Here is a 22,908-nt window from a genome sequence, read left to right on the forward strand (position 1 = left end):
TTCGATAGATGTATTGAATATTGTTGTTAGGGGTACACATAGTGCCTCTGCTCCCTCTCTCAGGACCCATGGAGAGATGTTATCTGGCCCCATTGCCTTTGAGCTATCTAGCTCACTCAGAAGCCTCTTCACTTCTTCCTCGGTTGTGTGTACTGTGTCCAGCATCTGGTGGTGTACCCCACCTCTCCGCCTTTCTGGAGCCCTTTCTGTCTCCTCTGTGAATACTTCTTTGAATCTCTTGTTGAGTTCCTCACATACTTCACGGTCATTTCTTGTTGTCTCTCCTCCTTCCTTCCTTAGCCTGATTACCTGGTCCTTGACTGTTGTTTTCCTCCTGATGTGGCTGTACAACAGCTTCGGGTCAGATTTGGCTTTCGCTGCTATGTCGTTTTCATATTGTCGTTGGGCCTCCCTTCTTATCTGTGCATATTCGTTTCTGGCTCTACGACTGCTCTCCTTATTCTTCTGGGTCCTTTGCCTTCTATATTTCTTCCATTCCCTAGCACACTTTGTTTTTGCCTCCTTGCACCTTTGGGTGAACCATGGGCTCATCCTGGATTTTTCATTATTCCTGTTTCCCTTGGGTACAAACCTCTCCTCAGCCTCCTTGCACATTGTTGCTACATATTCCATCATCTCATTAACTGGCTTCCCTGCCAGTTCTCTGTCCCACTGAACCTCGTTCAGCAAGTTCCTCATTCCCGTGTAGTCCCCTTTCTTGTAGTTTTTGTCATTTGTCCTGGCCTTCCTGCTTCCCCCTCCACTTGTAGCTCTACTGTGTATTCGAAGCTCAAAACCACATGATCGCTGGCCCCAAGGGGTCTTTCATATGTGATGTCCTCAATATCTGCACTACTCAAGGTGAATACTAAGTCCAGTCTTGCTGGTTCATCCTCTCCTCTCTCTCTTGTAGTGTCCCTTACGTGTTGGTACATGAAGTTTTCCAGTACCACCTCCATAATCTTAGCCCTCCATGTATCTTGGCCCCCATGTGGCTCCAAGTTCTCCCAGTCGATCTCCTTGTGGTTAAAGTCACCCATGATCAGGAGCTTTGCCCTGCATGCATGAGCTCTTCTGGCCACTGCAGCCAGTGTTTCAACCATCGCTCTACTGCTCTCATCATACTCTTGCCCTGGCCTCCTGCTGTTCTGTGGTGGGTTATACATCACTGCAATTACCACCTTGGGACCTCCAGAGTGAAGCGTTCCCGCTATGTAATCACTTTCTTCTCTGCTGTCTCCTCTCTCCAGCTCGTCAAAATTCCATCGGTGTTTGATCAGCAGTGCCACTCCTCCACCCCCCCTGTTCCTTCTGTCTTTCCTCAGGATCTGGTATCCCGTTGGAAAGATGGCATCTGTTATCATGCCTGTAAGCTTGGTTTCTGTGAGTGCTATGATGTCCGGTGATGCCTCTTTGACTCTTTCATGCCAGTCCTCCCACTTGTTTGTTATTCCATCAGCATTTGTGTACCATACCTTCAGTTTCCTTTCCAACACTGTGGTTTGGGGAGCCTGTGGGGGTGGGGGACCTGGTAGCATACTGCGGGATTCTATGGTTGGGGGTTGGGTGGAAGCTGTGGGTAGTGTATGTTGGGATGGTGTGATAGGTTGTGGGCTTCTGAGGATAGTTGTGTGTGTGCTTGCCCTTGCTGCTCTGTTCTGCTCTGACTGACCTCTGCTGATTCCATCCTTGTCTCCTTTCCTAGCTCCTTTCGCTTTTTTGTCCTCTCCCTCAGCTGCTGTCGCTCTGTTTGTGTTCTGTCTCTGTCTAGGAACACCCTCTTGTACTCTTCCAAGTATTTCAACCGTGGTTTCTCTTGGAGGATCCTGTTTCGCACTGTTTCCGTCCTGAGAATCAGCTTGATCTGTCGGTTTCTCCCCTTCGAGTACAATCTCGTTCATGTCTTCTCCCTCTATTTCTGTGATGATTTTCTCAATCTCCTTTCTTTCTTCCTGCCGTCTTTCAGTGTGTGTCCTTTCCTCTCTCTCCCGAAGGACATGGATAAACACTGATTTTGCCCTTTCCTCCTCCCATTGCCTCTCCCTCAGTGACTCAGGTTCCTGTCTGTATGTGGTTATTTTCTCCCTTGATTGTGCCTCAGCCTTCAACCTATCTCCCTCTCCATCTGCACCCAGCTGCTCTTCCCTTTCACTCCTTGGCCCTTCTTTGCAGGCTGATATGACCTTAGCATAATTCATATCTCCTTCCTTCCTGTTCTGCCTCTCAGCTTCATATGCTGTGTCTTCTCTGGTCACTGCCCCTGAGACTTGCTTCAGCCTGTTTACCTCAAATTCTAGGGCCCTTACCTTGGCTACTGCAGTTTCGACTTGTGCCTCCCAATTCTTCATCTCCTTCTCCAACCTCTTTTCCCATTTCACAGAGAGCTCTTTCTCCATTTTTTCAGAAAGCTCTCCTAATTTTCTCTCCCATTCTTGCTCCATCCTTTTCTACTGCTCCTCCATCCATTCCTCCCTACCAGTACCATTGTCATCTGATCCCTGAGAGTCCCATCCATTTTTTTTCTTCACTTTTTTTTTCTCATTCCTTCTTCCTTTTTTTTTAGTGAAAGAAAGAGACAGAGAGATAAGGGAAGGGTAGAAGGAGAAAGAGAGAGAGAGGGGAAAGGTAAGAGAAAGAGGGGAGAGTGAGAAGGAAAGAGAGAGAGAGAGAGAGAGAGAGAGAATGCAAATGATGATCGTCTCTAGGCACCATGATGATAATGCTGGTGCAGTAGTAAGGATGAATAGGAGGGTGTTGGCACCTGGCGAAGAAGTTGATATCCTTGGGGTGAAATTTGACTCCAAACTAACCATAAAGAACCATGTTGTAAATCTTGCAAACAAGGCAGCCAGGAAGCTTACAGCACTTCGCCGTATCTCGCATCTACTTGACAGTAGGGGTTGCAAGATTCTGTACGAGGCACAAGTACGCTCGCACCTTGAGTATGCTCCACTTTCTTGGTTTGTCTGCCCCCCCCCCTCTCATCTGCGACTGCTTGACAGAGTAGAGAACAGAGCAAGACGTCTCATCTCTCACCTGGACCCATCCTAGATAGATCTGTCATTTCAGCAGAGCCTTCAACATAGGAGGGATGTGGGTGGCCTTACTGTTATGTACAAGGCCAATATTGTCAAAATACCACACTTGGATCCACTTCGAGGACAGCGTGAAACAAGCTTTTATGCCACAAGACGGGCAGAAAGCAGCAACTTCACTCTGGCTGTAACCTTCTCCAGAACATCACTCCACCTGAGATCATATATACCCAGGATGACTCGAATATGGAACACATTCGTACAGCATACTGATGTCAACGAGATAAAGTCACTTGATCAAATTAAAATGTTGGCCCACAGATGGCTCCAATTTCATCCTGTTCCCTACTTGTATGTCTCATAACAATAAAAATGCTTTCAAATGAGCTGATGTAGGTAACAGCTCTTAGCTTTTCAATAAAGTTAGGAATCCTTAACCTGTAAATAGCTTGTCAATAAAGCTAAGGATCCTTAACCTTGTCAAACCCTGTGTAAAAAAAAGAGGAAGAGAGAGAGGAAGAGAGAGAGAGGGGAGAGTGAGAAGGAAAAAGAGAGAGGAAGAGAGAGAAGAAGAGAGAGGAAGAGAGAGAGGAGGAGGAGAGGGAGAGAGGTAGATAGAGAGAGAGGAGGAGGAGAGGGAGAGAGGTAGATAGAGAGAGAGGAGGAGAGGAAGAGAGAAGAGAGAGGAGAAGAGAGAGGAGAAGAGAGAGGAAGAGAGAGAGGAAGAGAGATAGGAAGAGAGAGAGAGGAAGAGAGAAAGAGAGAGAGAGGGAGAGGAAGAGATAGGAAAAGAGAGAGAGGAAGAGAGATGGAGGAGAGAAGTGAGGGTTAGAGGGTCAATTCACAGGAAGGTGTGAAATCCTGTATGTGTATGTGTGTGTGTATGTGTGTGTATGTGTGTGTGTGTGTGTGTGTGTGTGTGTGTGTGTGTGTGTGTGTGTGTGTGTGTGTGTGTGTGTGTGTGTGCATGCTACAGCTATTCAAGTGCCTAACCGCAGATCCTGTACTCACCTAGTGTGTGTGTGTATGCGTGTGTTTATGTAAGCAGTCCTTATTTCCCACGTATGTACTGCATATGTACTGCATATGTACCCAATCTCTTGGTTCCCACTGTACTGTCTTGTGTGCTTAAAATTACGTTCAATTCTGTATACTAGGCCTGGCCTGTGTGTGTGCCGCTACCTCTCATTAACTGCTTAACTCTCCTACACCTCAATAAATTCTATTAAATGCCAGTAAATGCTGCTTATTCTAATTCTGATAGCTCGAGGAGAGTGACCCCCAATTTCCAGCTAGAGACTGGTACTGTTGACCCCATGCAACTCAAACTAGGTGAATATTACGTGCGGCTGGCAGTGGAGTAACGTTGCTTTCTGGGTCCCAGTAGTTGAAGATGCTTGATGCTTCTCGATAATTTTTCCTCTAACTTCCTGTAGGCACTGTAGTCACTAGCTCATCTAATTTTTTCACTCACTGTATTTACTGACATATCTATACATATCTCTTATCTCCCTGGTCTTCAGTCGCACTTATTCTTCAAATACTCCACTGCATTATGTGTGGCATCACTATTTAGGCCTGACACGACCGTTCACCTTCCTTCTCCCGGCCTCACTTAGCACTTGCACTATTTACTATGTTTTCTTTTCAGTGATCACTTATGTTTCATTTTTTCAGGGTTTAAGTGATTATATGCACTCTTATGCGTGCACACGCCTATATCCCACACTATTCCTTATGGTACAGTCAGAAATCACCGCCAAAACACGAGCTCAAACCGCGTATTACAGAATGGATATAAATGCTCTGGAAAATGTACAAAGGAGGATGACAAAGTTGATCCCATGTTTCAGAAACCTTCCCTATGAGGATAGACTAAGGGCCCTGAATCTGCACTCTCTAGAAAGACGTAGAATTAGGGGGGATATGATTGAGGTGTATAAATGGAAGACAGGAATAAATAAAGGGGATGTAAATAGTGTGCTGAAAATATCTAGCCTAGACAGGACTCGCAGCAATGGGTTTTAAGTTAGAAAAATTCAGATTCAGGAAGGATATAGGAAAGTACTGGTTTGGTAATAGAGTTGTGGATGAGTGGAACAAACTCCCAAGTACAGTTATAGAGGCCAGAACGTTGTGTAGCTTTAAAAATAGGTTGGATAAATACGTGAGTGGGTGTGGGTGGGTGTGAGTTGGACCTGATTAGCTTGTGCTACCAGGTCGGTTGCCGTGTTCCTCCCTTAAGTCAATATGACCTGACCTGACTAGGTTGGGTGGATTGGCTTAAGCCGGTAGGAGACTTGGACCTGCCTCGCATGGACCAGTAGGCCTGCTGCGGTGTTCCTTCGCTCTTATGTTCTTATGTGTGTGTGTGGGGGGGGGGGGTACGTAGTGCGGGCTAGCAGTGGTGTAGTAAATTTGGTCTAGTCGTTCAAAAGTGCACAGGTGAGGATGTTTGAACTTAACAAAATGTTCAGTAAAAAAAATATAAACAAAATGTTTCTTTATGTTGTTTGACTATGCTAAACATGTGATCCTGGCCCCTCATGTCTCACTGTGATCCTGGCCCCTCATGTCTCACTGTGATCCTGGCCCCTCATGTCTCACTGTGATCCTGGCCCCTCATGTCTCACTGTGATCCTGGCCCCTCACGTCTCACTGTGATCCTGGCCCCTCATGTCTCACTGTGATCCTGGCCCCTCATGTCTCACTGTGATCCTGGCCCCTCATGTCTCACTGTGATCCTGGCCCCTCATGTCTCACTGTGATCCTGGCCCCTCATGTCTCACTGTGATCCTGGCCCCTCATGTCTCACTGTGATCCTGGCCCCTCATGTCTCACTGTGATCCTGGCCCCTCATGTCTCAACTGTGATCCTGGCCCCTCATGTCTCACTGTGATCCTGGCCCCTCATGTCTCACTGTGATCCTGGCCCCTCATGTCTCACTGTGATCCTGGCCCCTCATGTCTCACTGTGATCCTGGCCCCTCATGTCTCACTGTGATCCTGGCCCCTCATGTCTCACTGTGATCCTGGCCCCTCATGTCTCACTGTGATCCTGGCCCCTCATGTCTCACTGTGATCCTGGCCCCTCATGTCTCACTGTGATCCTGGCCTCTCATGTCTCACTGTGATCCTGGCCTCTCATGTCTCACTGTGATCCTGGCCTCTCATGTCTCACTGTGATCCTGGCCTCTCATGTCTCACTGTGATCCTGGCCCCTCATGTCTCACTGTGATCCTGGCCCCTCATGTCTCACTGTGATCCTGGCCTCTCATGTCTCACTGTGATCCTGGCCCCTCATGTCTCACTGTGATTATGGCCCCTCATGTCTCACTGTGATCCTGGCCCCTCATGTCTCACTGTGATCCTGGCCTCTCATGTCTCACTGTGATCCTGGCCTCTCATGTCTCACTGTGATCCTGGCCTCTCATGTCTCACTGTGATCCTGGCCTCTCATGTCTCACTGTGATCCAGGCCTCTCATGTCTCACTGTGATCCTGGCCTCTCATGTCTCACTGTGATCCTGGCCCCTCATGTCTCACTGTGATCCTGGCCCCTCATGTCTCACTGTGATCCTGGCCCCTCATGTCTCACTGTGATCCTGGCCCCTCATGTCTCACTGTGATCCTGGCGCCTCAGGTCTCACTGTGATCCTGGCCCCTGTCTCACTGTGATCCTGGCCCCTCATGTCTCACTGTGATCCTGGCCCCTCATGTCTCACTGTGATCCTGGCCCCTCATGTCTCACTGTGATCCTGGCCCCTCATGTCTCACTGTGATCCTGGCCCCTCATGTCTCACTGTGATCCTGGCCCCTCATGTCTCACTGTGATCCTGGCCCCTCATGTCTCACTGTGATCCTGGCCCCTCATGTCTCACTGTGATCCTGGCCCCTCATGTCTCACTGTGATCCTGGCCTCTCATGTCTCACTGTGATCCTGGCCCCTCATGTCTCACTGTGATCCTGGCCCCTCATGTCTCACTGTGATCCTGGCCCCTCATGTCTCACTGTGATCCTGGCCTCTCATGTCTCACTGTGATCCTGGCCTCTCATGTCTCACTGTGATCCTGGCCTCTCATGTCTCACTGTGATCCTGGCCTCTCATGTCTCACTGTGATCCAGGCCTCTCATGTCTCACTGTGATCCTGGCCTCTCATGTCTCACTGTGATCCTGGCCCCTCATGTCTCACTGTGATCCTGGCCCCTCATGTCTCACTGTGATCCTGGCCCCTCATGTCTCACTGTGATCCTGGCCCCTCATGTCTCACTGTGATCCTGGCCCCTCATGTCTCACTGTGATCCTGGCCCCTGTCTCACTGTGATCCTGGCCCCTCATGTCTCACTGTGATCCTGGCCCCTCATGTCTCACTGTGATCCTGGCCCCTCATGTCTCACTGTGATCCTGGCCCCTCATGTCTCACTGTGATCCTGGCCCCTCATGTCTCACTGTGATCCTGGCCCCTCATGTCTCACTGTGATCCTGGCCCCTCATGTCTCACTGTGATCCTGGCCCCTCATGTCTCACTGTGATCCTGGCCCCTCATGTCTCACTGTGATCCTGGCCCCTCATGTCTCACTGTGATCCTGGCCCCTCATGTCTCACTGTGATCCTGGCCCCTCATGTCTCACTGTGATCCTGGCCCCTCATGTCTCACTGTGATCCTGGCCCCTCATGTCTCACTGTGATCCTGGCCCCTCATCTCTCACTGTGATCCTGGCGCTCATGTCTCACTGTGATCCTGGCCCCTCATGTCTCACTGTGATCCTGGCCCCCTCATGTCTCACTGTGATCCTGGCCCCTCATGTCTCACTGTGATCCTGGCCCCTCATGTCTCACTGTGATCCTGGCCCCTCATGTCTCACTGTGATCCTGGCCCCTCATGTCTCACTGTGATCCTGGCCCCTCATATCTCACTGTGATCCTGGCCCCTCATGTCTCACTGTGATCCTGGCCCCTCATGTCTCACTGTGATCCTGGCCCCTCATGTCTCACTGTGATCCTGGCCTCTCATGTCTCACTGTGATCCTGGCCTCTCATGTCTCACTGTGATCCTGGCCTCTCATGTCTCACTGTGATCCTGGCCTCTCATGTCTCACTGTGATCCAGGCCTCTCATGTCTCACTGTGATCCTGGCCTCTCATGTCTCACTGTGATCCTGGCCCCTCATGTCTCACTGTGATCCTGGCCCCTCATGTCTCACTGTGATCCTGGCCCCTCATGTCTCACTGTGATCCTGGCCCCTCATGTCTCACTGTGATCCTGGCCCCTCATGTCTCACTGTGATCCTGGCCCCTGTCTCACTGTGATCCTGGCCCCTCATGTCTCACTGTGATCCTGGCCCCTCATGTCTCACTGTGATCCTGGCCCCTCATGTCTCACTGTGATCCTGGCCCCTCATGTCTCACTGTGATCCTGGCCCCTCATGTCTCACTGTGATCCTGGCCCCTCATGTCTCACTGTGATCCTGGCCCCTCATGTCTCACTGTGATCCTGGCCCCTCATGTCTCACTGTGATCCTGGCCCCTCATGTCTCACTGTGATCCTGGCCCCTCATGTCTCACTGTGATCCTGGCCCCTCATGTCTCACTGTGATCCTGGCCCCTCATGTCTCACTGTGATCCTGGCCCTCATGTCTCACTGTGATCCTGGCCCCTCATGTCTCACTGTGATCCTGCCCCCTCATGTCTCACTGTGATCCTGGCCCCTCATGTCTCACTGTGATCCTGGCCCCTCATGTCTCACTGTGATCCTGGCCCCTCATGTCTCACTGTGATCCTGGCCCCTCATGTCTCACTGTGATCCTGGCCCCTCATATCTCACTGTGATCCTGGCCCCTCATGTCTCACTGTGATCCTGGCCCCTCATGTCTCACTGTGATCCTGGCCCCTCATGTCTCACTGTAATCCTGGCCCCTCATGTCTCACTGTGATCCTGGCCCCTCATGTCTCACTGTGATCCTGGCCCCTCATGTCTCACTGTGATCCTGGCCCCTCATGTCTCACTGTGATCCTGGCCCCTCATGTCTCACTGTGATCCTGGCCCCTCATGTCTCACTGTGATCCTGGCCCCTCATGTCTCACTGTGATCCTGGCCCCTCATGTCTCACTGTGATCCTGGCCCCTCATGTCTCACTGTGATCCTGGCCTTTCATGTCTCACTGTGATCCTGGCCCCTCATGTCTCACTGTGATCCTGGCCCCTCATGTCTCACTGTGATCCTGGCCCCTCATGTCTCACTGTGATCCTGGCCCCTCATGTCTCACTGTGATCCTGGCCCCTCATGTCTCACTGTGATCCTGGCCCCTCATGTCTCACTGTGATCCTGGCCCCTCATGTCTCACTGTGATCCTGGCCCCTCATGTCTCACTGTGATCCTGGCCCCTCACTGTGATCTCATGTCTCACTGTGATCCTGGCCCCTCATGTCTCACTGTGATCCTGGCCCCTCATGTCTCACTGTGATCCTGGCCCCTCATGTCTCACTGTGATCCTGGCCCCTCATGTCTCACTGTGATCCTGGCCCCTCATGTCTCACTGTGATCCTGGCCCCTCATGTCTCACTGTGATCCTGGCCCCTCATGTCTCACTGTGATCCTGGCCCCTCATGTCTCACTGTGATCCTGGCCCCTCATGTCTCACTGTGATCCTGGCCCCTCATGTCTCACTGTGATCCTGGCCCCTCATGTCTCACTGTGATCCTGGCCCCTCATGTCTCACTGTGATCCTGGCCCCTCATGTCTCACTGTGATCCTGGCCCCTCATGTTTCACTGTGATCCTGGCCCCTCATGTCTCACTGTGATCCTGGCCCCTCATGTTTCACTGTGATCCTGGCCCCTCATGTCTCACTGTGATCCTGGCCCCTCATGCCTCACTGTGATCCTGGCCCCTCATGTCTCACTGTGATCCTGGCCCCTCATGTTTCACTGTGATCCTGGCCCCTCATGTCTCACTGTGATCCTGGCCCCTCATGCCTCAATGTGATCCTGGCCCCTCATGTCTCACTGTGATCCTGGCCCCTCATGTCTCACTGTGATCCTGGCCCCTCATGTTTCACTGTGATCCTGGCCCCTCATGTCTCACTGTGATCCTTGCCCCTCATGTTTCACTGTGATCCTGGCCCCTCATGTTTCACTGTGATCCTGGCCCCTCATGTCTCACTGTGATCCTGGCCCCTCATCTCTCACGGTGATCCTGGCCCCTCATCTCTGTGATGCTGGCCCCTCATCTCTGTGATCCTGGCCCCTCATCTCTGTGATCCTGGCCCCTCATCTCTCACTGTGATCCTGGCCCTTCATCTCTCACTGTGATCCTGGCCCCTCATCACTGTGATCCTGGCCCCTCATGTCTCACTGTGATCCTGGCCCCTCATCTCTCACTTTGATCCTGGCCCCTCATCTCTCACTGTGATCCTGGCCCCTCATCTCTGTGATCCTGGCCCCTCATGTCTGTGATCCTGGCCCCTCATCTCTGTGATCCTGGCCCCTCATCACTGTGATCCTGGCCCCTCATCTCTGTGATCCCTGCCCCTCATCACTGTGATAATGGCCCCTCATCACTGTGATCCTGGCCCCTCATCACTGTGACCCTGGCCCCTCATCACTGTGATCCTGGCCCCTCATCACTGTGATCCTGGCCCCTCATCTCTCACTGTGATCCTGGCCCCTCATCACTGTGATCCTGGCCCCTCATCTCTGTGATCCTGGCCCCTCATCTCTGTGATCCTGGCCCCTCATCTCTGTGATCCTGGCCCCTCATCACTGTGATCCTGGCCCCTCATCACTGTGATCCTGGCCCCTCATCTCTGTGATCCTGGCCCCTCATGTCTCACTGTGATCCTGGCCCCTCATGTCTCACTGTGATCCTGGCCCCTCATGTCTCACTGTGATCCTGGCCCCTCATGTCTCACTGTGATCCTGGCCCCTCATCACTGTGATCCTGGCCCCTCATCACTGTGATCCTGGCCCCTCATCACTGTGATCCTGGCCCCTCATGTCTCACTCTGCTTCATGGTTCTTCCAATTAACTCTGCGTTACCTGAATTTATAATTGACTGTAATGACGTTCATTATCTTTTGAATTAGCTTTTAAATGAATTATTATATTTGATGGTGAAGAAAGCAGAAGAAGCGCCTCCTCTTTCAATTTTCTAAAGTGAACTTTCGTTTTCTCACGTGTTACAGAATGTCGATATTTACACTATCAACGGATGAAGATTGTATGTTTGTTCTTGTAGGTTAGATGAGGTAAACTTATGTGATAAATAGTTTGCAAAACCGACAAGTTGAAGAACGAGGCACTTGTGCAACATTTGGAAATATTTACTTGGGAAATGTTCTGCTACACAGTGGCTTCATCAGTCCAGTGCAAAGGAGAACGGTGGAAAAAGAGGAGCTTGAGGTAATCGCTCCCTCGGCCTGGAATCGATGTGTTCAGTTCATGAGTCTTGAAGAAGTACAGTATATGCTCGGAGACGTGGCTTATATACTGTAGTCAGATGAGTCGAAGCTTCGACTCACCTGACTACAGTATATAACCTAATTTTGGCGTTAGTTACTCTGTGATTTTAGATATCTTGAAAATATTAATGTCATTTCATCTCTGAATCAGGTTGATTCCACACTTGTTTTCTTAAGTATGAAAGCGCATCGTTTCGTTTGGATCTTCGTTGATGCCAAGCAGTTTCCACTGACATTGACTCTTCTGGTTACCAAATTTCTCCATGTAATGTCAGAGAATTTGTGTAATTTCGCCGTACACATTACACGCATCAGGGTTGTTGTCTACACGCTTCGGATAGTCACAAGTGTCAACACATTGACTAGACACTTTCCAGTGTCAACAAATTGACTAGTCACTTTCCAGTGTCAACAAACTGACTACTCACTTTCCAGTGTCAACAGACTGACTACTCACTTTCCAGTATCAACAAACTGACTACTCACTTTCCATTGTCAACAAGCTGACTACTCACTTTCCAGTGTCAACAAACTAACTGCTCACTTTCCAGTGTCAACAAACTGACTACTCACTTTCCATTGCCAACAAGCTGACTACTCACTTTCCAGTGTCAACAAACTGACTACTCACTTTCCAGTGTCAACAAACTGACTACTCACTTTCCAGTGTCAACAAACTGACTATTCACTTTCCAGTGCCAATAAACTGAGTACATACTTTCCAGTGTCAACAAATTGACTAGTCACTTTTCTTTGTCAACAAATTAATAATACACCTTCCAATGTTAACATATTAACTACAGTTTATACTTTCTGCATTCGGCAAACTAGCTTAAAACATTCAGGAATCACCAAACAGACTTCCTGTAACCCAGGATCAACAGATACAAGCCAGTTCAGGCTTATTTTTACAAAGGCCAATTTCTTGCAATAATATTTTACATACTCTTGGTTATCTGAATATCACGAGGGATCTTTCAATATTTGTACAAGCGTGCCTCGAAGATACTCCTCATCAAAATGTCGTTCTTTTTACCTCTCTGGTAGCCATTGTGAGAAAGAAAACAGAATAAGAACCGAGAGATGATGTATTTCTTTAATCCCTATTTTAAGGACTGATACATTCTTGACTCAAAGTGAACAGATGGAATCCATGAAAATAAAACTACTAATTTTAAAATTGGGTTTATCACGAATTATGCCAAACTATATCAGGAAGTTTGAATACGAGAAAAATAACTGAGTTGAATTTTATGTGATGACTTATTGTATTAGTATAGAATATATAACTGTAAAGGGTGTTCTAAGTGAGATTCTTCTTACTAGTGTTACAAAGGATAGGTAAGGATGTGTTTTTTTTTTTTTGTTTGCCGAAGTAGAAGATATAATGGAAGTAGAAACTACAGCTGATGAAGGAATTGCAGCTGAGGTAGGAACTGCAACTGAGGTAGGAACTGTAATTGAAGTAGGAGCTGTGACTAAGGTAGGAGCTACAACCTAGGTAGATTTTAACACTAGATATGTTTCACTGACTGCCACGAGCGTCAGAGGTAACCTAGGCTCCCGATAACGCCTGTCCCTCATCCCAGCATATCTTACAACAGGCTAAGCTGGTGAAAAGAATCAGTCAGAGAAAGAACGATTTCAATTGAATCTATGAAGACCTATGTAGTAAATACATTTTACACAAATAAGGCAGAGAGAGCAATGATCTAAAATACCGACACAATGGACACAGGGTAAAGGCTCACATTACGCTGCATTTTCGCTTCTGTTTCAACCTAGACCTCTTGGAGTACGTAGGAGAGTTTATGCACGAGATAGGTTCGTCACATTCCTAATAGTCCGCTTCCGCAGGGACAAATGGGCGAGGGAGAATTTTGGTGGCGTTCAGATAGTGACAACTTGGTGTCAAGCGCAAGCTGACATGCTGGACGGGACATAATACTTGATATAGCAAAATCTGCATTTGCGATTTGGTGTTTCTGTTGTTTGCTATTTGAAGCAGTCTTATAACACCACTTCGCTAGTCGACATTAGCTATTGTTCCCTCTGTGACGTATAATAAGGTTAGCAGCACAGTGTTGGTGTAGTAATAATGTAACTACACAGAAAAGGGAAACAGTGCGCTGCAGGTGTCTCTCAAATGTAAATATCTGATTAAAAAGGCAGCAGCATTATGCTAGCGCAGCCAATTTTAATTACAAAAATAATGCAAGTAGCCGAAGGTGTTCTCAATAACCCACTATCATCATCATCATCATCATCATCATCATCATCATCATCATCATCATCATCATCATCATCATCATCATCATCATCATCATCATCATCATCATCATCATCATCACAACAAATGTAGTATTGTACAACTTCTTCTTCTTCTTCATTACCATATTATTATCATTGTCAGTAGTAGTAGTAGTAGTAGTAGTAATAATAGATGTAGTAGTAATAGTAGCAGCAGTAGTAGTAATAGTAGTTGTAGTAGTAGTAATATAAGTAATAGAAGTAGTAGTAATAGTAGTAATAGTAGTAGAAGTAGCAGCAGCAGCAGTAGTAGTAGCAGCAGCAGTAGTAGTAGTAGTAGTAAAAGTAGTAGAACTAGTAATATGAGTAATAGAAGTATTAGTAGTAGCAGTAGTAATAGTAGTAATTGATGTTGTTGTTGTTATTGCAGAACAATTGTTAATCTTGTTTGTTTCAGCGGTACGTGACATGTGTTTGTTTCAGCGGTACGTGACATGTGTTTGTTTCAGCGGTACGTGACATGTGTTTGTTTCAGCGGTACGTGACATGTGTTTGCAATACACTTTGCCAAACAATATTCTAAACCTGTTCACTTGATATCGCAACATTACATAACATTTTCATACTGCAACCTGGTCAGTCACTCCAGGGATGGAGACAGTATTAGGTTAATCATGAGAACTTTTGGCATATTGATGGGTCGATCATGCCAACCAATTCTTGATTAATTGATTAATCATGCGAGCGGTTTTAGTAGTAATAGTGGGTTGAACATGCAGGTGGGTTGAACATGCAGGTGGGTTGAACATACAGGTGGGTTGAACATACAGGTGGGTTGAACATACAGGTGGGTTGAACATACAGGTGGGTTGAACATACAGGTGGGTTGAACATACAGGTGGGTTGAACATACAGGTGGGTTGAACATACAGGCATGACGTTTTTAAACTGTGGTAATTATGCAGGTGCGAGTCTGATAGGTGACTGCTCCAATATATTTTCTCTTTCCCTTTTCAGAACGAGAAGAACCAGATCATGAAGTCGAATGTGTGGCTGAGATTGGTAAGTCCTACTGCCTTTCTCTCTTTTTCTCTCTCTGTATATGTATATGTCGCGCCGATTAGGTAAAACTGGTCAATTAGCAAAAACTCATTTAAAATTAAGTCTTTTCTAAAATTTTCTCTTATACGTTTAAAGATGTGTTTTTTCATTTATGTTAAAATAAAAAATAATAATTATGTATCAAAATAACCTTAGAAAATTTACCTAACATTGTTACTAGCGCAATTTATTTTAGCCTACTCCAACCAAATGTATTTTAGATAAGTTTACAATAATTTAATAATAAACAAACACAATGAAATATATTATTTTCATTAGGTTCAGAATGATTTTTGCCAAATTATTGCATACCCAAATTTACGCTTGTCTTATTCGGCAAGAAGAGCGTTGCTATTTAAGTCACAATTGCAAGTTTTACATATTCTGCACGATACACACACACACACACACACACACATTATATATATATATATATATATATATATATATATATATATATATATATATATATATATATATATATATATATATATATATATATATAAATATATATATATATATATATATATAAATATATATATATATATATATATATATATATATATATATATATATATATATATATATATATATATATATATATATATATATATATATATATATATATATATATATATATATATATATATATATATATATGCAAGGAATTCGCAAGAGCAGGCGAAATATACACAAACACATATATACCTAATGCATACATACGTATATACATACATATGTACTGTGCATGCATATATATATAAACATACAGAAATAGGTATTGTGATTCATCTTTTTGAGTGATTCCTAAAAAAAATTATATCTTGGAATAAAATAATTTCAAACTGAATTCTTTCCCTTAGTAAATCTGGCTGTTGTCAACTGCTTTTTTAGCAACTTTTTTCAGTGTCTTAAGAAAAAAAATGATTCATATGAATCTTTTTCAATGACAAAAGAGTTAAGTGAAGAGCAGAGAGAAGGGAGCATAAAGATGCTGGAAAAATGTGTGTATCAGGGATGTATGAATAGGCGAGGTATTGTAGACGTGAGGGGAGGAAAGCTTGTGTGTATGTACGTGTATATGTGTGTGTGTGTGTATTGCAACCATGTTAAACAATACCAGCAGCAACCCTCGCTAAACACTCCTATTGCTGTATCCTCAACCGTGCAGGATTAAGCCCAGCAGCACCGAGCTGTGTGTGTGTGTGTGTGTGTGTGTGTGTGTGTGTGATAACCCAGCTATGCTTGCTTAACTACATCTGTGTGGTCCAATCCTCAGCTTCTGTCCCGCCTCTCTGCCACTAATCCCTGTGATGCATCCCTGACTCGCATTTGGTTCTGAAGTGTGTATATATATATATATGTATTTACACACGTATACATTTTATATATATATATATATATATATATATATATATATATATATATATATATATATATATATATATATATATGTGTGTGTGTGTGTGTGTGTGTGTGTGTGTGTGTGTGTGTGTGTGTGTGTGTGTGTGTGTGTGTGTGTATGTGTGTGTGTGCAAAACAACCATGGAGGAAGTAGAATGATATCTCTAGGCCTTTCGTGCTGCAATCAACACATCATCAGGAGCTTGCAAAATTGCAGAAAAGATGAGGATGTTCAAGCAAGTACGTTCCCAAACGACGTCTTCACATAGAGTGAGTCAGTAAGGAAGGGAGAGAGAGATAGAGAGAGACAGGGATATCGGAAGTGCCCCAAGGAACACCAGCACCCATAGCCAGAAGGATGAATATTATAGCATTAAAAAAATCTCACAAGCATTTATATTGCAATAACCTAAACGAAATTAACGTGGCAATAATAAAAAATTCGGCCACATCCCGCTATGTTATAGAAGTCACTGGCAATAATGGGGTAGCCACCCACGGGCCAGGTCCATTTAAAGGGGGGACGAGAAAACGTTAACATTTAAAGGGGACCCCCCTTAATTTAAATGGACCTGGCCCGTGGGTTGTTACCCCATTATTGCCAGTGACTACTATATCACGGACAATATTTTTATATATGTAGAGTTACTGATATCATAGCGGGGTGTGACCGAATTTTTTTATTATTGCCACGTTTATTTCGTTTAGATTATTGCAATATCAATGCTTGTGAGATTTTTCTAATTCTATAATATTCATCCTTCTGGCTGTGGGCGCTGGTGTGCCTGGGAGCACTTCCGATATCCTTGTCTCTCCCTCCATCTATCTCTCTCCCTCCCTCACTGACTCACTCCAAGTGAAGACGTATTTTGGGAACATACTTGCTTGACCACTTTTAATGGTGCACCTGCTCTTTAATGCAAATATCTAATCATTCAGTCACGTGGCAGCACCTCAGTGCATCACATCATGCAGACACAATCAAGAAGTACAGTTGTTGTTCAGACCAAAAACCATTAAAGTGGTGAGGAAATGAGGTCTAAGTGACTTTGACCACGAAATGATTTGAGTATCTCAAAAACTGTTGATCTGGGATTTCCATGCCCAATCTTTAGATTTAACAGAGAATGGCGTGAAAAACACAAAACATCCAATAAGTCGTATTAGTTTAAGTTCACAGGAATGCAACAATAACTAATCTGACCAGTAGTTACAACAGTAGTATGCAGAAGACATATATGAATGCATAACACGTCAAATCTTGAAGTGGATGGGCTACAACAGCAGAAGATTACACTGGGTTTCACTCCTGTGAGCTAAAAGCAGAAAATTGAGGCTACAGTGGGCACAAGTTCACCAAAACTGGACAGTTAAAGATTGGAAAAACATCGCCTGATCTGAGGAACCACGATTTCTGATGTGACTTACAGGCAGAAGGACAGGAGAGTGCAACGGACAAGTAGCAGCAGCAACACTCACAGCAAGAGGCATTCTTGAGCTTCCCCAGCGCTCAGGCTTCGGCCCAAAGCTGGGGTGTGGCTCCAAAAGGATCCTGTAGTGCTTGCTGCCTTTGCACCTCCTGACATCGTCTGCTGCTATGCAGCTGCCACACCCTTCGAACCTACTGTGGGCGGGGTTTGTAGCAGTGCAAGGCTCCTAGCTTCTCCCTCCGAGCCCTGTCGAGGAGGAGAATGGGGCAAGGCCTGGGAACAGCTGGTCCCATGCCGGGCGATTATACCGGCGAACCTAAAACAGAACAGAACAGACAGAAGGGGGAGAATTTGTCATAAACTTTTGGGATGTGTTGGAACGGGAGATTCGCATTATGAATTTGCAATCGATAAATCTGCAGCAAACTGCATGTTGCTATCATGTCAACATGGATTTTAATCTCTAAGGAATGTTTCCAGCACCTTGTTGAATCCATGCCACGAAGAATGTAGACTGCTTTGGGGCACTGGGGGAATCCTGTCCTGCCCTAGAAAAGTGTACCTAACAAAGTGGCCGCTGAGTGTGTGTGTGTGTATTTATATGCTTATATACACACATCAGAACTAACCTCTTTGCTGAACACTTTGCTGCCAAGATACAAGTTCCTCCTTGGCTAGCCGCAAGAACTGTGTCAAAGTTGAACATTAAAATGGTATGAAATACCGACAGATTGTTAGGTAAGACACATATGCAACAGTTAGGTATCTTTATTTCGAAACGTTTCGCCTACACAGTAGGCTTCTTCAGTCGAGTACAGAAAGGTTGATAGAAGCAGAAGATACTTGAAGACGATGTAATCAGTCCATCACCCTTAAAGTTTTGAGGTGGTCAGTCCCTCAGTCTGGAGAAGAGCATTGTTCCGTTGTCTGAAACAATATGAAGTTGAAGTGACAGAATGGGGCCTTTATATAGTGCCAGGAGGTGAGACGTAGGTTGCTCTGGGAGGGCAGGTCCTTCTCAAACCCAGCCGTTCTCACTAGTAGAGGTTGTCGAAGTGGTCTGTACCAAGATACCCTTGTGTTGCAGTGTCTGACAGAATGAACCTAACAATCTGTCGGTATTTCATACCATTTTAATGTTCATTCTGTCAGACACTGCAACACAAGGGTATCTTGTTACAGACCACTTCGACAACCTCTACTAGTGAGAACGGCTGGGTTTGAGAAGGACCTGCCCTCCCAGAGCAACCTACGTCTCACCTCCTGGCACTATATAAAGGCCCCATTCTGTCACTTCAACTTCATATTGTTTCAGACAACGGAACAATGCTCTTCTCCAGACTGAGGGACTGACCACCTCAATACTTTAAGGGTGATGGACTGATTACATCGTCTTCAAGTATCTTCTGCTTCTATCAACCTTTCTGTACTCGACTGAAGAAGCCTACTGTGTAGGCGAAACGTTTCGAAATAAAGATACCTAACTGTTGCATATGTGTCTTACCTAACAATCTGTCGGTATTTCATACCATTTTAATGTTCATTCTGTCAGACACTGCAACACAAGGGTATCTTGGTACAGACCACTTCGACAACCTCTACTAGTGAGAACGGCTGGGTTTGAGAAGGACCTGCCCTCCCAGAGCAACCTACGTCTCACCTCCTGGCACTATATAAAGGCCCCATTCTGTCACTTCAACTTCATATTGTTTCAGACAACGGAACAATGCTCTTCTCCAGACTGAGGGACTGACCACCTCAAAACTTTAAGGGTGATGGATTGATTACATCGTCTTCAAGTATCTTCTGCTTCTATCAACCTTTCTGTACTCGACTGAAGAAGCCTACTGTGTAGGCGAAACGTTTCGAAATAAAGATACCTAACTGTTGCATATGTGTCTTACCTAACAATGTGTCAAAGTTGTCAGTGGTGACAATAAGGCAGGATGAGGTGTATTTTCCCCTTAAATCGTTGGACCAAGAAAAGGCTGTGGGCCCAGATAAGTTGAGAACAAGATTACTAAGTAGATGTTTGTAGATGAATGGTTCAGAGAACCGACAAGTTGATAAATTAGACACATGTGCAACTCTTGGGTATCTTTATTGAGGAAACGTTTCGCCACACAGTGGCTTCATCAGTCCATACATACGAGAAACTTGAAGAACAGGAGGAGAATGAGGTGCTGCTTCTCCGCTCATATGCCGTATTCTATTCAAGATTGATGGACTGAACACATCGACTCAAGGTTGAGGGACTGATTACCTCATTCTCCTCCTGTTCTTCAAGTTTATCCTACGTATGGACTGATGAAGCCACTGTGTGGTTAACGCTCTCGCTTCACACGGTGAGGGCCTGGGTTCGATTCCCAGCCAGAGTAGAAACATTGGACGTGTTTCTTTCCACCTGTTGTCTATGTTCCCCATCAGTAAAATGGGTACCTGGGTGTTAGTCGACTGGTGTGGGTCGCATCCTGGGACACTGACCTAAGGAGGCCTGGTCACAGACCGGGCCGCGGGGGCGTTGACCCCCGGAACTCTCTCCAGATAAACTCCAGATAAACCCAAGAGTTGCACATGTGTCTAATTTATCAACTAAGTAGATGTGCAGACCAGCTAACAGAACCTCTAACTCGCATCTATTAGCACCACCTAGCACAGAGTAAGTAGCCTTCTCTGTGTATGGTTGTGTATGGCTGTGTAACCAGGAATCGCATAGACATCTGTAGTATCAGGCTTTAGCCAGGTTTCGGTGAGAGTAATGATGGACATACTGGCATGCAGGGAATTTAGTAATGCTATGAGGTCATCGTAATGTTTGCTTAAAGATCTGATACTGTAGTTAAAGACAGTTATGTTGTTGTTGGCTCTGAGAAGTGCCTTTGATTGTTCTGCTGTGTAGTAATTACAGTTACTGTTTGATTAATTTAAGTCATTAGATAAGAGGTTGGTGTCAGTATCAATGCTTGTTATCATAAGATTTATAGTGAATCTATAGTTAAAATTAAGTATAAGACAAAGTAAATATTCTAAAGCTATAAAATGGCGCCTGAATTATTTTAACAAATGTAAAAAATATGAGCTAAGGTAGCTCTTTAAAGCTAAAATAAATGAGGCAATATAAAAGGGACTAAAATAATTTGTGGTGAACAAAAAAGTGGTAATCAAATAAATGAATATAATGGCAAAATAATGAGCTTATTACACTTTAGCACCTGAGAATAGCACCTTGATTATTTTAACAGCAACTATTGGCAGAAAGGTGGGCTGGTGCAGGTATGAGTATTGGGGGGGGGTTGAAGAGGGTTGGAATAGTTTTAAAAATGCAGTATTAGAATGTGGGACAGAAGTTTGTGGTTATAGGAGGGTGGGTGCAGGAGGAAAGAGGAGTAATTGGTGGAATGATGAAGTAAAGGGTGTGATAAAAGAGAAAAAGGTAAGTTATGAGAGGTATTTACAAAGCAGAAGTGCTATAAGAAGAGTAGAGTATATGGAGAGTAAAAGAAAGGTTAAGAGAGTGGTGAGAGAGTGCAAAAGGAGAGCGGATGGTGGAGTGGGAGAGGCACTGTCAAGAAATTATGAAAATAAGAAAAAATTTTGGAATGAGTTAAACAAGTTAAGAAAGCCTAGGGAACAAATGGATTTGTCAGTTAAAGAGTAGGAGAGTTAGTAGATAGAGAGATGGAGGTTTTGGGTAGATGGCGAGAGTATTTTGAGGAACTTTTAAATGTCGACGAAGGAAGGGAGGCGGTAATTTCATGCACTGGCCAGGGAGGTATACCATCTTTCAGGAGTGAAGAAGAGCAGGATGTGAGTGTGGGGGAGGTGCGTGAGGCATTACGTAGAATGAAAGGGGATAAAGCAGCTGGAACTGACGGGACCATGACAGAAATGTTAAAAGCAGGGGGTAATATAGTGTTGGAATTTTTGGTATTTTTGTTTAATAAATGTATGAAAGAGGGGAAGGTACCTAGGGATTGGCGGAGAGCATGTATAGTCCCTTTATATAAAGGGAAGGGGGACAAAAGAGATTGTAAAAATTATAGAGGAATAAGTTTACCGAGTATACCAGGAAAAGTGTACGGTAGGGTTATTGAAAGAATTAGAGGTAAGACAGAATGTAGAATTGCGGATGAGCAAGGAGGTTTTAGAGTGGGGAGGGGATGTGTAGATCAAGTGTTTACATTGAAGCATTTATGTGAGCAGTATTTAGATAAAGGTAGGGAAGTTTTTATTGCAGTTATGGATTTAGAAAAGGCATATCATAGAGTGGATAAGGAAGCAATGTGGCAGATTTTGCAAGTATATGGTATAGGTGGTAAGTTACTAAATGCTGTAAAGAGTTTTTATGAGGATAGTGAGGCTCAGGTTAGGGTGTGTAGAAGAGAGGGAGACTATTTCCCGGTAAAAGTAGGTCTTAGACAGGGATGTGTAATGTCACCATGGTTGAAGATTGAGACACTTATGCAACATATGGGAATCTTTATTCAAGAAACGTTTCGCCACACAGTGGCTTCATCAGTCCAATACAAAGCAGAGGGTGTAAGGAGAGGAGGAGTTTGAGGTAATCAGTCCCTCAGCCTGGAGTCGATGTGTTCAGTTCATCAATCTTGTAGAATGTACATTCTACAAGATTAATCATAGAATTGATGAAGTAAAAAAGGTGAGTGGTGCATTGAGGTATATGTGGAGGCAAAAAATGTTATCTATGGAGGCAAAGAAGGGAATGTATGAAAGTATAGTAGTACCAACACTCTTATATGGATGCGAAGCTTGGGTGGTAAATGCAGCAGCGAGGAGACGGTTGGAGGCAGTGGAGATGTCCTGTCTAAGGGCAATGTGTGGTGTAAATATTATGCAGAAAATTCGGAGTGTGGAAATTAGGAAAAGGTGTGGAGTTAATAAAAGTATTAGTCAGAGGGCAGAAGAAGGGTTGTTGAGGTGGTTTGGTCATTTAGAGAGAATGGATCAAAGTAGAATGACATGGAGAGTGTATAAATCTCTAGGGGAAGGAAGGCGGGGTAGGGGTTGGAGGGAGGGGGTAAAAGAGGTGTTGTGGGCGAGGGGCTTGGACTTCCAACAAGCGTGCGTGAGCGTGTTAGATAGGAGTGAATAGAGACAAATGGTATTTGGGACCTGAATAGCTGTTGGAGTGCGAGCAGGGTAATATTTAGTGAAGGGATTCAGGGAAACCGGTTATTTTATATAACCGGACTTGAGTCTTCGAAATGGGA

At 45.2% G+C, this 22,908-nt stretch overlaps 1 long non-coding RNA gene across 1 annotated transcript in view; it reads left to right on the forward strand.

Annotated features, from left to right (window-relative positions):
• Window positions 1–14,846, forward strand: part of LOC138853342 (uncharacterized) — a 415,781-nt gene extending 400,935 nt beyond the window's left edge. The window contains exon 3 of the long non-coding RNA XR_011392545.1: window positions 14,760–14,846. This is a non-coding gene — a long non-coding RNA (uncharacterized lncRNA). The remainder of the gene's footprint in view (window positions 1–14,759) is intronic.
• Window positions 14,847–22,908: the final 8,062 nt, after the last annotated feature.

This window comes from Cherax quadricarinatus, chromosome 2, assembly GCF_038502225.1.
Source record: "Cherax quadricarinatus isolate ZL_2023a chromosome 2, ASM3850222v1, whole genome shotgun sequence".
NCBI classification, from domain to species: domain Eukaryota; kingdom Metazoa; phylum Arthropoda; class Malacostraca; order Decapoda; family Parastacidae; genus Cherax; species Cherax quadricarinatus.